We start from the raw sequence: 15427 nt of genomic DNA, 5'->3' as shown, positions 1-15427 counted from the left end.
GGACTAATAGAACAAGTCCCACACGCTGCTACAAGCTGAAATATTTTTTCAGCGCTAGATGCAGAAAAAAATTATATTGAATTTGCAACCTGATGGAGGTCAGTATAGATGGACTAATAGAACAAGTTCCACACACTGCTAGAAGCCTAAATATTTTTTCACAGCTAGATGCAGAAAAAAATTATATTGAATTTGCCACCTGATGGAGGTCAGTATAGATGGACTAATAGAACAAGTCCTACACAATGCTAGAAGCCTAAATATTTTTTCAGAGCTAGATGCAGAAAAAAATTATATTGAATTTGCAACCTGATGGAGGTCAGTATAGATAGACTAATAGAACAAGTCCCACACACTGCTAGAAGCCGAAATATTTTTTCATAGCTAGATGCAGTAAAAAATTATATTGAATTTGCAACTTGATGGAGGTCAGCATAGATGGACCAATAGAACAAGTCCCACACACTGCTAGAAGCCTAAATATTTTTTCAGAGCTTGATGCAGAAAAAATTATATTGAATTTGCAACCTGATGGAGGTCAGTATAGATGGACTAATAGAACAAGTCCCACACACTGCTAGAAGCCGAAATATTTCTTCAGAGCTCGATGCAGAAAAAAATTATTTTGAATTTGCAACCTGGTGGAGGTTAGTATAGATGGACTAATAGAACAAGTCCCACACACTGCTACAAGCTGAAATATTTTTTCAGCGCTAGATGCAGAAAAAAATTATATTGAATTTACAACCTGATGGAGGTCAGTATAGATGGACTAATAGAACAAGTTCCACACACTGCTAGAAGCCTAAATATTTTTTCACAGCTAGATGCAGAAAAAAATTATATTGAATTTGCCACCTGATGGAGGTCAGTATAGATGGACTAATAGAACAAGTCCTACACAATGCTAGAAGCCTAAATATTTTTTCAGAGCTAGATGCAGAAAAAAATTATATTGAATTTGCAACCTGATGGAGGTCAGTATAGATAGACTAATAGAACAAGTCCCACACACTGCTAGAAGCCGAAATATTTTTTCATAGCTAGATGCAGTAAAAAATTATATTGAATTTGCAACTTGATGGAGGTCAGTATAGATGGACCAATAGAACAAGTCCCACACACTGCTAGAAGCTGAAATATTTTTTCAGAGCTAGATGCAGAAAAAATTATATTGAATTTGCAACCTGATGGAGGTCAGCATAGATGGACTAATAGAACAAGTCCCACAAACTGCTAGAAGCCGAAATATTTTTTCAGCGCTAGATGCAAAAAAAAATTATATTGAATTTGCAACCTGATGGAGGTCAGTATAGTTGGACTAATAGAACAAGTCCCACACGCTGCTAGAAGCCTAAATATTTTTTCAGAGCTAGATGCAGAAAAAAATTATATTGAATTTGCAACCTGATGGAGGGCAGTATAGATGGACTAATAGAACAAGTCCCACACACTGCTAGAAGCCTAAATATTTTTTCAGAGCTCGATGCAGAAAAAGATTATATTGAATTTGCAACCTGATGGAGGTCAGTATAGAAGGACTAATAGAACAAGTCCCACACACTGCTAGAAGCCTAAATATTTTTTCAGAGCTCGATGCAGAAAAAAATTATATTGAATTTGCAACCTGATGGAGGTTAATATAGATGGACTAATAAAACAAGTCCCACACACTGCTACAAGCTGAAATATTTTTTCAGAGCTAGATGCAGAAAAAAATTATATTGAATTTGCAACCTGATGGAGGTCAGTATAAATAGACTAATAGAACAAGTCCCACACACTGCAAGAAGCCTAAATATTTTTTCACAGTTAGATGCAGAAAAAAAGTATATTGAATTTGCAACCTGATGGAGGTCAGTATAGATGGAATAATAGAACAAGTCCCACACACTGCAAGAAGCCAAAATATTTTTTCAGAGCTAGATGCAGAAAAAAATTATATTGAATTTGCAACTTGATGGAGGTCAGTATAGATGGACTAATAGAACAAGTCCCACACACTGCTAGAAGCCTAAATATTTTTTCAGAGCTAGATGCAGAAAAAAATTATATTGAATTTGCAACCTGATGGAGGTCAGTATAGATGGACTAATAGAACAAGTCCCACACACTGCTAGAAGCCTAAATATTTTTTCATAGCTAGATGCAGTAAAAAATTATATTGAATTTGCAACTTGATGGAGGTCAGTATAGATGGACCAATAGAACAAGTCCCACACACTGCTAGAAGCTGAAATATTTTTTCAGAGCTAGATGCAGAAAAAATTATATTGAATTTGCAACCTGATGGAGGTCAGCATAGATGGACTAATAGAACAAGTCCCACAAACTGCTAGAAGCCGAAATATTTTTTCAGCGCTAGATGCAAAAAAAAATTATATTGAATTTGCAACCTGATGGAGGTCAGTATAGTTGGACTAATAGAACAAGTCCCACACGCTGCTAGAAGCCTAAATATTTTTTCAGAGCTAGATGCAGAAAAAAATTATATTGAATTTGCAACCTGATGGAGGGCAGTATAGATGGACTAATAGAACAAGTCCCACACACTGCTAGAAGCCTAAATATTTTTTCAGAGCTCGATGCAGAAAAAGATTATATTGAATTTGCAACCTGATGGAGGTCAGTATAGAAGGACTAATAGAACAAGTCCCACACACTGCTAGAAGCCTAAATATTTTTTCAGAGCTCGATGCAGAAAAAAATTATATTGAATTTGCAACCTGATGGAGGTTAATATAGATGGACTAATAAAACAAGTCCCACACACTGCTACAAGCTGAAATATTTTTTCAGAGCTAGATGCAGAAAAAAATTATATTGAATTTGCAACCTGATGGAGGTCAGTATAAATGGACTAATAGAACAAGTCCCACACACTGCAAGAAGCCTAAATATTTTTTCACAGTTAGATGCAGAAAAAAAGTATATTGAATTTGCAACCTGATGGAGGTCAGTATAGATGGAATAATAGAACAAGTCCCACACACTGCAAGAAGCCAAAATATTTTTTCAGAGCTAGATGCAGAAAAAAATTATATTGAATTTGCAACTTGATGGAGGTCAGTATAGATGGACTAATAGAACAAGTCCCACACACTGCTAGAAGCCTAAATATTTTTTCAGAGCTAGATGCAGAAAAAAATTATATTGAATTTGCAACCTGATGGAGGTCAGTATAGATGGACTAATAGAACAAGTCCCACACACTGCTAGAAGCCTAAATATTTTTTCAGAGCTCGATGCAGAAAAAAATTATATTCAATTTGCAACCTGGTGGAGGTTAGTATAGATGAACTAATAGAACAAGTCCCACACACTGCTACAATCTGAAATATTTTTTCAGAGCTAGATGGAGAAAAAATTATATTGAATTTGCAACCTGATGGAGGTCAGTATAGATGGACTAATAGAACAAGTCCCACACACTGCTAGAAGCCTAAATATTTTTTCAGAGCTCGATGCAGAAAAAATTATATTGAATTTGCAACCTGATGGAGGTCAGTATAGATGGACTAATAGAACAAGTCCCACACACTGCTAGAAGCCTAAATATTTCTTCAGAGCTCGATGCAGAAAAAAATTATTTTGAATTTGCAACCTGGTGGAGGTTAGTATAGATGGACTAATAGAACAAGTCCCACACACTGCTACAAGCTGAAATATTTTTTCAGCGCTAGATGCAGAAAAAAATTATATTGAATTTGCAACCTGATGGAGGTCAGTATAGATGGACTAATAGAACAAGTCCCACACACTGCTAGAAGCCTAAATATTTTTTCACAGCTAGATGCAGAAAAAAATTATATTGAATTTGCCACCTGATGGAGGTCAGTATAGATGGACTAATAGAACAAGTCCTACACAATGCTAGAAGCCTAAATATTTTTTCAGAGCTAGATGCAGAAAAAAATTATATTGAATTTGCAACCTGATGGAGGTCAGTATAGCTAGACTAATAGAACAAGTCCCACACACTGCTAGAAGCCGAAATATTTTTTCAGAGCTAGATGCAGTAAAAAATTATATTGAATTTGCAACTTGATGGAGGTCAGTATAGATGGACCAATAGAACAAGTCCCACACACTGCTAGAAGCTGAAATATTTTTTCAGAGCTAGATGCAGAAAAAATTATATTGAATTTGCAACCTGATGGAGGTCAGCATAGATGGACTAATGGAGCAAGTCCCACACACTGTTAAAAGCCTAAATATTTTTTCACAGCTAGATGCAGAAAAAAATTATATTGAATTTGCAACCTGATGGAGGTCAGTATAGATGGACTAATAGAACAAGTCCCACACACTGCTAGAAGCCTAAATATTTTTTCAGAGCTCGATGCAGAAAAAAAGTATATTCAATTTGCAACCTGGTGGAGGTTAGTATAGATGAACTAGTAGAACAAGTCCCACACACTGCTACAAGCTGAAATATTTTTTCAGAGCTAGATGGAGAAAAATATATATTGAATTTGCAACCTGATGGAGGTCAGTATAGATGGTCTAATAGAACAAGTCCCACACACTGCTAGAAGCCTAAATATTTTTTCAGAGCTCGAAGTAGAAAAAATTATATTGAATTTGCAACCTGATGGAGGTCAGTATAGATGGACTAATAGAACAAGTCCGACACACTGCTAGAAGCCTAAATATTTCTTCAGAGCTCGATAAAGAAAAAAAATATTTTGAATTTGCAACCTGGTGGAGGTTAGTATAGATGGACTAATAGAACAAGTCCCACACACTGCTACAAGCTGAAATATTTTTTCAGCGCTAGATGCAGAAAAAAATTATATTGAATTTGCAACCTGATGGAGGTCAGTATAGATGGACTAATAGAACAAGTCCCACACACTGCTAGAAGCCTAAATATTTTTTCACAGCTAGATGCAGAAAAAAATTATATTGAAATTGCCACCTGATGGAGGTCAGTATAGATGGACTAATAGAACAAGTCCTACACAATGCTAGAAGCCTAAATATTTTTTCATAGCTAGATGCAGTAAAAAATTATATTGAATTTGCAACTTGATGGAGGTCAGTATAGATGGACCAATAGAACAAGTCCCACACACTGCTAGAATCTGAAATATTTTTTCAGAGCTAGATGCAGAAAAAATTATATTGAATTTGCAACCTGATGGAGGTCAGCATAGATGGACTAATGGAACAAGTCCCACACACTGTTAAAAGCCTAAATATTTTTTCACAGCTAGATGCAGAAAAAAATTATATTGAATTTGCAACCTGATGGAGGTCAGTATAGATGGACTAATAGAACAAGTCCCACACACTGCTAGAAGCCTAAATATTTTTTCAGAGCTCGATGCAGAAAAAAATTATATTCAATTTGCAACCTGGTGGAGGTTAGTATAGATGAACTAATAGAACAAGTCCCACACACTGCTACAAGCTGAAATATTTTTTCAGAGCTAGATGGAGAAAAAATTATATTGAATTTGCAACCTGATGGAGGTCAGTATAGATGGACTAATAGAACAAGTCCCACACACTGCTAGAAGCCTAAATATTTTTTCAGAGCTCGATGTAGAAAAAATTATATTGAATTTGCAACCTGATGGAGGTCAGTATAGATGGACTAATAGAACAAGTCCCACACACTGCTAGAAGCCTAAATATTTCTTCAGAGCTCGATGCAGAAAAAAATTATTTTGAATTTGCAACCTGGTGGAGGTTAGTATAGATGGACTAATAGAACAAGTCCCACACACTGCTACAAGCTGAAATATTTTTTCAGCGCTAGATGCAGAAAAAAATTATTTTGAATTTGCAACCTGATGGAGGTCAGTATAGATGGACTAATAGAACGAGTCCCACACACTGCTAGAAGCCTAAATATTTCTTCAGAGCTCGATGCAGAAAAAAATTATTTTGAATTTGCAACCTGATGGAGGTCAGTATAGATGGACTAATAGAACAAGTCCCACACACTGCTAGAAGCCTAAATATTTTTTCACAGCTAGATGCAGAAAAAAATTATATTGAAATTGCCACCTGATGGAGGTCAGTATAGATGGACTAATAGAACAAGTCCTACACAATGCTAGAAGCCTAAATATTTTTTCAGAGCTAGATGCAGAAAAAAATTATATTGAATTTGCAACCTGATGGAGGTCAGTATAGATGGACTAATAGAACAAGTCCCACACACTGCTAGAAGCCGAAATATTTTTTCATAGCTAGATGCAGTAAAAAATTATATTGAATTTGCAACTTGATGGAGGTCAGTATAGATGGACCAATAGAACAAGTCCCACACACTGCTAGAAGCTGAAATATTTTTTCAGAGCTAGATGCAGAAAAAATTATATTGAATTTGCAACCTGATGGAGGTCAGCATAGATGGACTAATAGAACAAGTCCCACAAACTGCTAGAAGCCGAAATATTTTTTCAGCGCTAGATGCAAAAAAAAATTATATTGAATTTGCAACCTGATGGAGGTCAGTATAGATGGACTAATAGAACAAGTTCCACACGCTGCTAGAAGCCTAAATATTTTTTCAGAGCTAGATGCAGAAAAAAATTATATTGAATTTGCAACCTGATGGAGGGCAGTATAGATGGACTAATAGAACAAGTCCCACACACTGCTAGAAGCTGAAATATTTTTTCAGAGCTCGATGCAGAAAAAGATTATATTGAATTTGCAACCTGATGGAGGTCAGTATAGAAGGACTAATAGAACAAGTCCCACACACTGCTAGAAGCCTAAATATTTTTTCAGAGCTCGATGCAGAAAAAAATTATATTGAATTTGCAACCTGATGGAGGTTAATATAGATGGACTAATAAAACAAGTCCCACACACTGCTACAAGCTGAAATATTTTTTCAGAGCTAGATGCAGAAAAAAATTATATTGAATTTGCAACCTGATGGAGGTCAGTATAAATGGAATAATAGAACAAGTCCCACACACTGCAAGAAGCCTAAATATTTTTTCACAGTTAGATGCAGAAAAAAAGTATATTGAAATTGCAACCTGATGGAGGTCAGTATAGATGGACTAATAGAACAAGTCCCACACACTGCAAGAAGCCAAAATATTTTTTCAGAGCTAGATGCAGAAAATAATTATATTGAATTTGCAACCTGATGGAGGTCAGTATAGATGGACTAATAGAACAAGTCCTACACAATGCTAGAAGCCTAAATATGTTTTCATGGCTAGATGCAGTAAAAAATTATATTGAATTTGCAACTTGATGGAGGTCAGTATAGATGGACCAATAGAACAAGTCCCACACACTGCTAGAAGCTGAAATATTTTTTCAGAGCTAGATGCAGAAAAAATTATATTGAATTTGCAACCTGATGGAGGTCAGCATAGATGGACTAATGGAACAAGTCCCACACACTGTTAAAAGCCTAAATATTTTTTCACAGCTAGATGCAGAAAAAAATTATATTGAATTTGCAACCTGATGGAGGTCAGTATAGATGGACTAATAGAACAAGTCCCACACACTGCTAGAAGCCTAAATATTTTTTCAGAGCTAGATGCAGAAAAAAATTATATTGAATTTGCAACCTGATGGAGGTCAGTATAGATGGACTAATAGAACAAGTCCCACACACTGCTAGAAGCCTAAATATTTTTTCAGAGCTCGATGCAGAAAAAAATTATATTCAATTTGCAACCTGGTGGAGGTTAGTATAGATGGACTAATAGAACAAGTCCCACACACTGCTACAAGCTGAAATATTTTTTCAGCGCTAGATGCAGAAAAAAATTATATTGAATTTGCAACCTGATGGAGGTCAGTATAGATGGACTAATAGAACAAGTCCCACACACTGCTAGAAGCCTAAATATTTTTTCACAGCTAGATGCAGAAACAAATTATATTGAATTTGCCACCTGATGGAGGTCAGTATAGATGGACTAATAGAACAAGTCCTACACAATGCTAGAAGCCTAAATATTTTTTCAGAGCTAGATGCAGAAAAAAATTATATTGAATTTGCAACCTGATGGAGGTCAGTATAGATAGACTAATAGAACAAGTCCCACACACTGCTACAAGCTGAAATATTTTTTCAGAGCTAGATGCAGAAAAAAATTATATTGAATTTGCAACCTGATGGAGGTCAGTATAGATGGACTAATAGAACAAGGCCCACACACTGCTAGAAGCCTAAATATTTTTTCAGAGCTAGATGCAGAAAAATATTATATTGAATTTGCAACCTGATGGAGGTCAGTATAGATGGACTAATAGAACAAGTCCCACACACTGCTAGAAACCTAAATATTTTTTCAGAGCTCGATGCAGAAAAAAATTATATTGAATTTGCAACCTGATGGAGGTTAGTATAGAAGAACTAATAGAACGAGTCCCACACAGTGCTACAAGCTGAAATATTTTTTCAGAGCTAGATGGAGAAAAAAATTAAATTTAATTTGCAACCTGATGGAGGTCAGTATAGATGGACTAATAGAACATGTCCCACACACTGCTAGAAGCCTAAATATTTTTTCAGAGCTCGATGCAGAAAAAAATTATATTGAATTTGCAACCTGATGGAGGTCAGTATAGATGGACTAATAGAACAAGTCCCACACACTGCTAGAAGCCGAAATATTTTTCCAGAGCTAGAAGCAGAAAAAAATTATATTGAATTTGCAACCTGATGGAGGTCAGTATAGATGGACTAATAGAATAAGTCCCACACACTGCTAGAAGCTGAAATATTTTTTCAGAGCTGGATGCAGAAAAAAATTATATTGAATTTGCAACCTGATGGAGTTCAGTATAGATGGACTAATAGAACAAGTCCCACACACTGCTAGAAGCCTAAATATTTTTTCCGAGCTAGATGCAGAAAAAAATTATATTGAATTTGCAACCTGATGGAGGTCAGTATAGATGGACTAATAGAACAAGTCCCACACACTGATAGAAGCCGAAATATTTTTTCAGAGCTAGAGGAAGAAAAAAATTATATTGAATTTGCAACCTGATGGAGATCAGTATAGATGGACTAATAGAACAAGTCCCACACACTGCTAAAAGCCGAAATATTTTTTCAGACCTAGAGGAAGAAAAAAATTATATTGAATTTGCAACCTGATGGAGGTCAGTATAGATGGACTAATAGAACAAGTCCCACACACTGCTAGAAGCCTAAATATTTTTTCAGAGCTCGATGCAGAAAAAAATTATATTGAATTTGCAACCTGATGGAGGTCAGTATAGATGGACTAATAGAACAAGTCCCACACACTGCTAGAAGCCTAAATATTTTTTCAGAGCTAGATGCAGAAAAAAATTATATTGAATTTGCAACCTGATGGAGGTCAGTATAGATGGACTAATAGAAATAGTCCCACACACTGCTAGAAGCCGAAATATTTTTTCAGAGCTAGAGGAAGAAAAAAATTATATTGAATTTGCAACCTGATGGAGGTCAGTATAGATGGACTAATAGAACAAGTCCCACACACTGCTAGAAGCCGAAATATTTTTTCAGAGGTAGAGGAAGAAAAAAATTATATTGAATTTGCAACCTGATGGAGGTCAGTATAGATGGACTAATAGAACAAGTCCCACACACTGCTAGAAGCCTAAATATTTTTTCAGAGCTCGATGCAGAAAAAGATTATATTGAATTTGCAACCTGATGGAGGTCAGTATAGATGGACTAATAGAACAAGTCCCACACACTGCTAGAAGCCTAAATATTTTTTCAGAGCTCGATGCAGAAAAAAATTATATTGAATTTGCAACCTGGTGGAGGTTAGCATAGATGGACTAATAGAACAAGTCCCACACACTGCTACAAGCTGAAATATTTTTTCAGAGCTAGATGCAGAAAAAAATTATATTGAATTTGCAACCTGATGGAGGTCAGTATAGATGGACTAATAGAACAAGTCCCACACACTGCTAGAAGCCTAAATATTTTTTCAGAGCTAGATGCAGAAAAAAATTATATTGAATTTGCAACCTGATGGAGGTCAGTATAGATGGACTAATAGAACAAGTCCCACACACTGCTAGAAACCTACATATTTTTTCAGAGCTCGAAGCAGAAAAAAATTATATTGAATTTGCCACCTGATGGAGGTTAGGATATATGAACTAATAGAACGAGTTCCACACAGTGCTACAAGCTGAAATATTTTTTCAGAGCTAGATGGAGAAAAAAATTAAATTTAATTTGCAACCTGATGGAGGTCAGTATAGATGGACTAATAGAACAAGTCCCACACACTGCTAGAAGCCTAAATATTTTTTCAGAGCTCGATGCAGAAAAAAATTATATTGAATTTGCAACCTGATGGAGGTCAGTATAGATGGTCTAATAGAACAAGTCCCACACACTGCTAGAAGCCGAAATATTTTTTCAGAGCTAGAAGCAGAAAAAAATTATATTGAATTTGCAACCTGATGGAGGTCAGTATAGATGGACTAATAGAACAAGTCCCACACACTGCTAGAAGCCTAAATATTTTTTCAGAGCTAGATGCAAAAAAAAATTATATTGAATTTGCAATCTGATGGAGGTCAGTATAGATGGACTAATAAAACAAGTTCCACACACTGCTAGAAGCCTAAATATTTTTCAGAGCTCGATGCAGAAAAAGATTATATTGAATTTGCAACCTGATGGAGGTCAGTATAGATGGACTAATAGAACAAGTCCCACACACTGCTAGAAGCCTAAATATTTTTCAGAGCTCGATGCAGAAAAAAACTATTTTGAATTTGCAACCTGGTGGAGGTTAGTATAGATGGACTAATAGAACAAGTCCCACACACTGCTACAAGCTGAAATATTTTTTCAGAGCTAGATGCAGAAAAAAATTATATTGAATTTGCAACCTGATGGAGGTCAGTATAGATGGACTAATAGAACAAGTCCCACACACTGCTAGAAGCCTAAATATTTTTTCAGAGCTAGATGCAGAAAAAATTATATTGAATTTGCAACCTGGTGGAGGTTAGTATAGATGGACTAATAGAATGATGCTATGCCCAAAAGGTTTTACTTCACTAGGTGTAGTAAAAAAAATTGTATTCTATACACTGGTGGTGTAGCTTGCAACACAGATAGGCTGCTCCACTCACTAACACACTCTGCAATAGGCCAAAAAGGATTTGCTTTGCTAGATTTAGCCAAATGCTGTGAAAAAAACTTGCACAGCACTGGCACAGACCTGCCTGGCAAAAAGTGATAGGAACTGATGTAACCTAGCCCTGAAAAGGACTGCAATTACAATTAGTCTTTACTCCCAACCTATCTATTTAAGAGCACAGACCTGCCTGATAAAAGTCGTAGGAAATGATGTAACCTAGTCCTTAAAAGGACTGCAATCACAACTCTTCCCTACTCCCAAGCTATCTGTAGATTTGTGCGAAAATTGGCTTGAAATTAACAAAGTATAGCGCATACAGCAACAGCGGTGCCGTCTAACACGCAGCTGCAGCAGTGAGAAAATGGTGGCGACGGGGAAAATGGCTGGGTCTTATAGGACAAGGACATGTGTCATACACTGCCAATGACATATGCCCTTGCTTGTGTGAAAAAAAGCAGTTCGCTCTGTGTGTGCGCTGCTGATAGGCTGACAGATTGCACCTCCCCACTGTAAATGCGGGGAAGAGAAAAAAAAATGGAGATCTTCATTATTTCTGCAGAGATCCATCCCCTGCCCCTCCCCCCGCCCCACTGTACACTCAAACTGCGTATTAACATTAATTTTCAGCATTACTGAGAAAAAATCCAGTTATGATTTTGGTGCACGAACAGTTATCGAACATAACCTCGAACAGTCAATTTTTTTTCAAATCGTTCACGTTCCCCGAACGGCTCGAACACCGCCCAAAACAGCTCGAATTTGAGATTGGCGAACAGTTCGAGTCGAACACCGCTCATCTCTAATGAGAACATCGGGGTCAAGGTGAAGGTAAGTGATAGGTGAGTATATGTGTTTATTATTTTTATTTAAATATTTATTTTCACTTTTTTTTACTTTCACCGCGCAAGCGCGCTGATGAGTGATTACGTCTCCCATCAGCGGCGCTTGGGCAGTTTGTGCACTGTGACAGCAGGCGCCGGATGATGGGGGTAGTAGTCCCATCAGCCGGTGCCTGTCACCCGTGGAAGCCTTTTACCGCGGGTGACTGTCACAGCTGCGGGTATCACGCTGACAGCTGTTAGCATGGTCCCCGCAGCGCCGTTACTGGCTGTGGTAGCTATATTACCGCTGGTATCAGCCTGATTCCCGTGGGTCACTGTCACATCTGCGGGTATCACAGCTGTCAGTATGATCTCAGCAGCGCTATGACCGGCAGTAGCGATATTACTGTGGGTCACTGTCAGAGCTGCGGGGATCACGCTGACACCTGTCATTATGATCACGGCAGTGCTGTTACTGGTCACAGGTCACTGACACAGCTGCGGGGTTCACGCTGCAGCTGTTAGTATAATCCCCGCAGCGCTGATACCGGCCGAGGGTGACTGTCACAGTTGCGAGGATCACGCTGACAGCTGTCTGTATGATCCTTGCAGCGCTGTTACCGGCGGTAATGATACCCACGCTGTCACGCAGATGACAGCATGGGAAACCAGGGATGCTCTTGTTCGGGGCCGTCTTTTGATGATTTTTGCGCTAAAGCTCAGTAACCCGAACATGAATCCGAATGTGCCATATTCGTGCCGAATTTGAAACTGGCGACCTTTCGCCGAACAAATTCGCTCATTTCTATCCAGGACATTACTTTATCAGATAAGTCATCATAAGTAAGTCAGTGTTCCCTGCCTCTCTGCAGCGCTTGAAGTGTCCATGACTGTTATACTGCCCTCTGCTCTGATCGGTGCAAGAACACACCGATCTGAGCAAAGACCAGGGTGTCAGTCATGGACATGGAAGCCACTGAGAAGCAGGGAATACTGACCTGGGTGGCAGCATGCTTCCCTCTGCCAGCACATGTGCATTGGAAGCATACATAGTGTAGAGGGATCAATGAGAAGTTATGTCATCCACAAGATGGTAGCACACTTCCATTGAAAAATAGGTATCTAAATCAATGGTTTACATATAAATACTGACTACTTGATAGCTGGTATCTAGCTTAAACATGTAAACACACATATATACTTACATTTTTATAGATAAAATAACAGTTTATTTCTACTGATAGATTATCTTTAAATGTGATAATGAATAGTGATGAGCGAGCACTAAAATGCTCGGGTACTCATTGCTCGAGTCGAGCAAATTGGAATGCTTGAGTGCTCGATCCAAGCTATGAGCCCAATGTAAATCTATGGTAACCTCGAGCATTTTTCCTGCGCCCCCCCGGCGGTCTGCAGAGGGACTAAAAATTGCCCAAATCGATGGGAACAGTGCTCAAATGACATGGGAACAGCATGGGGAAGACCCCTGGAAGCATCTCTGACTCCCAGGTCACTGCTGTCAACAAGGTTGTCAGAGTATTACGCCACTTTTACGGACTCACAAAAAAACATACAAACACAAAACCAAAATGGATTTTCCTGGGAAAAATGTTAAGCAACATCCTTTCCAGGGTAATGATTTGTATGAAAGGCAAAATAAATAACCAAAACCAAAAATGCTCCGCCACACCTTGGGCTATGTTCACACGTAGCGTTTTTGATGCGTTTTTGCACTTTTGCATTGCTTTCAACGGTGAAAAATACATTCACCAGTAAATGTGATTTTAACATTTAACTGCCTTATCTGGCCATGTGGTGTTCGAGACATGATCAGACATATCCTGTTTCATTTATGAAGGGTGACTCTGAAAGTTACAAAGCCTATTTTTATAGGGCCATCAGGTGCCCCTTACTATTCTAAAATGGCCAGCAGTCGGTCCTCGCTATTGTTAGAGAGCCATCAGCCGGCTATACTTTGTTGTTCCCATTATTAATGAGTGGGTCTCCTATACTGCTATTGTGTATGCAGTGACTGCAAGGGCTGCCAAAAAGTTGGACGCACCCCAATACCCCTTTGAAGAGACATAGAGGAGAGCCTCTGTAAAAAAATATTCCCATTATATAGGAGTGGGTCTCCTATAGTGGAAATGTCCATGCATTGACTGCAAGAGCTGCCTAAATTTGTGAAATACCCCGATAACAATTTGAAGACACATAGAGGTGGGCCTCAGTAACATGTTCCCAATAGACAGGAGCGGTTCTGCTATACAGTTACAGGGTATGCAGTGAGTCCAACGGCTGCCAAAATTTGGGAAAAACCCCAATAACAATTTAAAGACACATAGAGATGGACATGAGTAGCGACATGTTTCCAATAAAAAGGAGTGGTTCTGCTATACAGTTATAGGGTATGCAGTGAGTCCAACAGCTGCCTAAATTTGGAAAAGACCCCAATTAAAATTTAAAGACACATAGAGGTGTGCCACAGTAACGATATCTTCCCATTAGAAAGGAGCGGTTCTGCTGTACAGTTTTAGGGTATGCAATGAGTACAAAGGCTGCCAAAATCTGGGAAAAACCCCAATAACTATTTAAAGACGCATAGAGGTGGGCCTCAGTAATGACATGTTCCCATTAGAAAGGAGCGGTTCTGCTATACAGTTATAAGGTATGCAGTGAGTACAAAGGCTGCCAAAATTTGGGAAAAACCGCTATACCAATTTAAAGACACATAGTAGTGGGCCTGAGTAACGACATGTTCCCATTAGAAAGGAGCAGTTCTGCTATACAGTTGTAGTGTATGCAGTGAGTCCAACGGCTGCCTAAATTTGGGAAGAACCCCAATAACAATTTAAAGACTCATAGAGGTGGGCCTCAGTAGCAACATGCTCCCATTAGAAAGAAGTGGTTATGCTATACAGTTATAGGGTATGCAGTGAGTCCAACGGCTGCCTAAATTTGGGAAAAACTACAATAACAATTTAAAGACTCAAGGAGGTGGGACTCAGTAGTGACATGTTCCCATTAGAAAGGAGCGGTTCTTCTATACAGTTATAGGGTATGCAGTGAGTCCAACGGCTGCCTAAATTTGGGAAAAACCCCAATACCAATTTAAAGAATCAAAGAGGTGGGCCTCAGTAATGACATGTTCCCATTAGAAAGGAGCAGCTTTGCTATACAGTTATAGGGTATGCAGTGAGTACAAAGGCTGCCAAAATTTACGAAAAACACCAATACCAATTTAAAGACACATAGAGGTGGGCCTCAGTAACGACATGTTCCCATTAGAGAGGAGTGGTTCTGCTATGCAGTTACAGGGTATGCAGTGAATCTAATTGCAGCCAAAATTTGGGAAAAACCCCAATAACAATTTAAAGACACATAGAGGTGGGCCTCATTAACAACATGTTCCCATTAGAAAGGAGCAGTTCTGCTATACAGTTATAGGGTTTGTAGTGTGTCCAACGGATGCCTAAATTTGGGAAAAAACCCAATACC

The sequence above is a fragment of the Phyllobates terribilis genome, unplaced genomic scaffold (assembly GCF_046119375.1).
Source record: "Phyllobates terribilis strain yellow unplaced genomic scaffold, ASM4611937v1 Scaffold_2__4_contigs__length_985480577, whole genome shotgun sequence".
Classification (NCBI taxonomy): Eukaryota; Metazoa; Chordata; class Amphibia; order Anura; family Dendrobatidae; genus Phyllobates; species Phyllobates terribilis.
Note: the sequence above shows the minus strand (reverse complement) of the source record.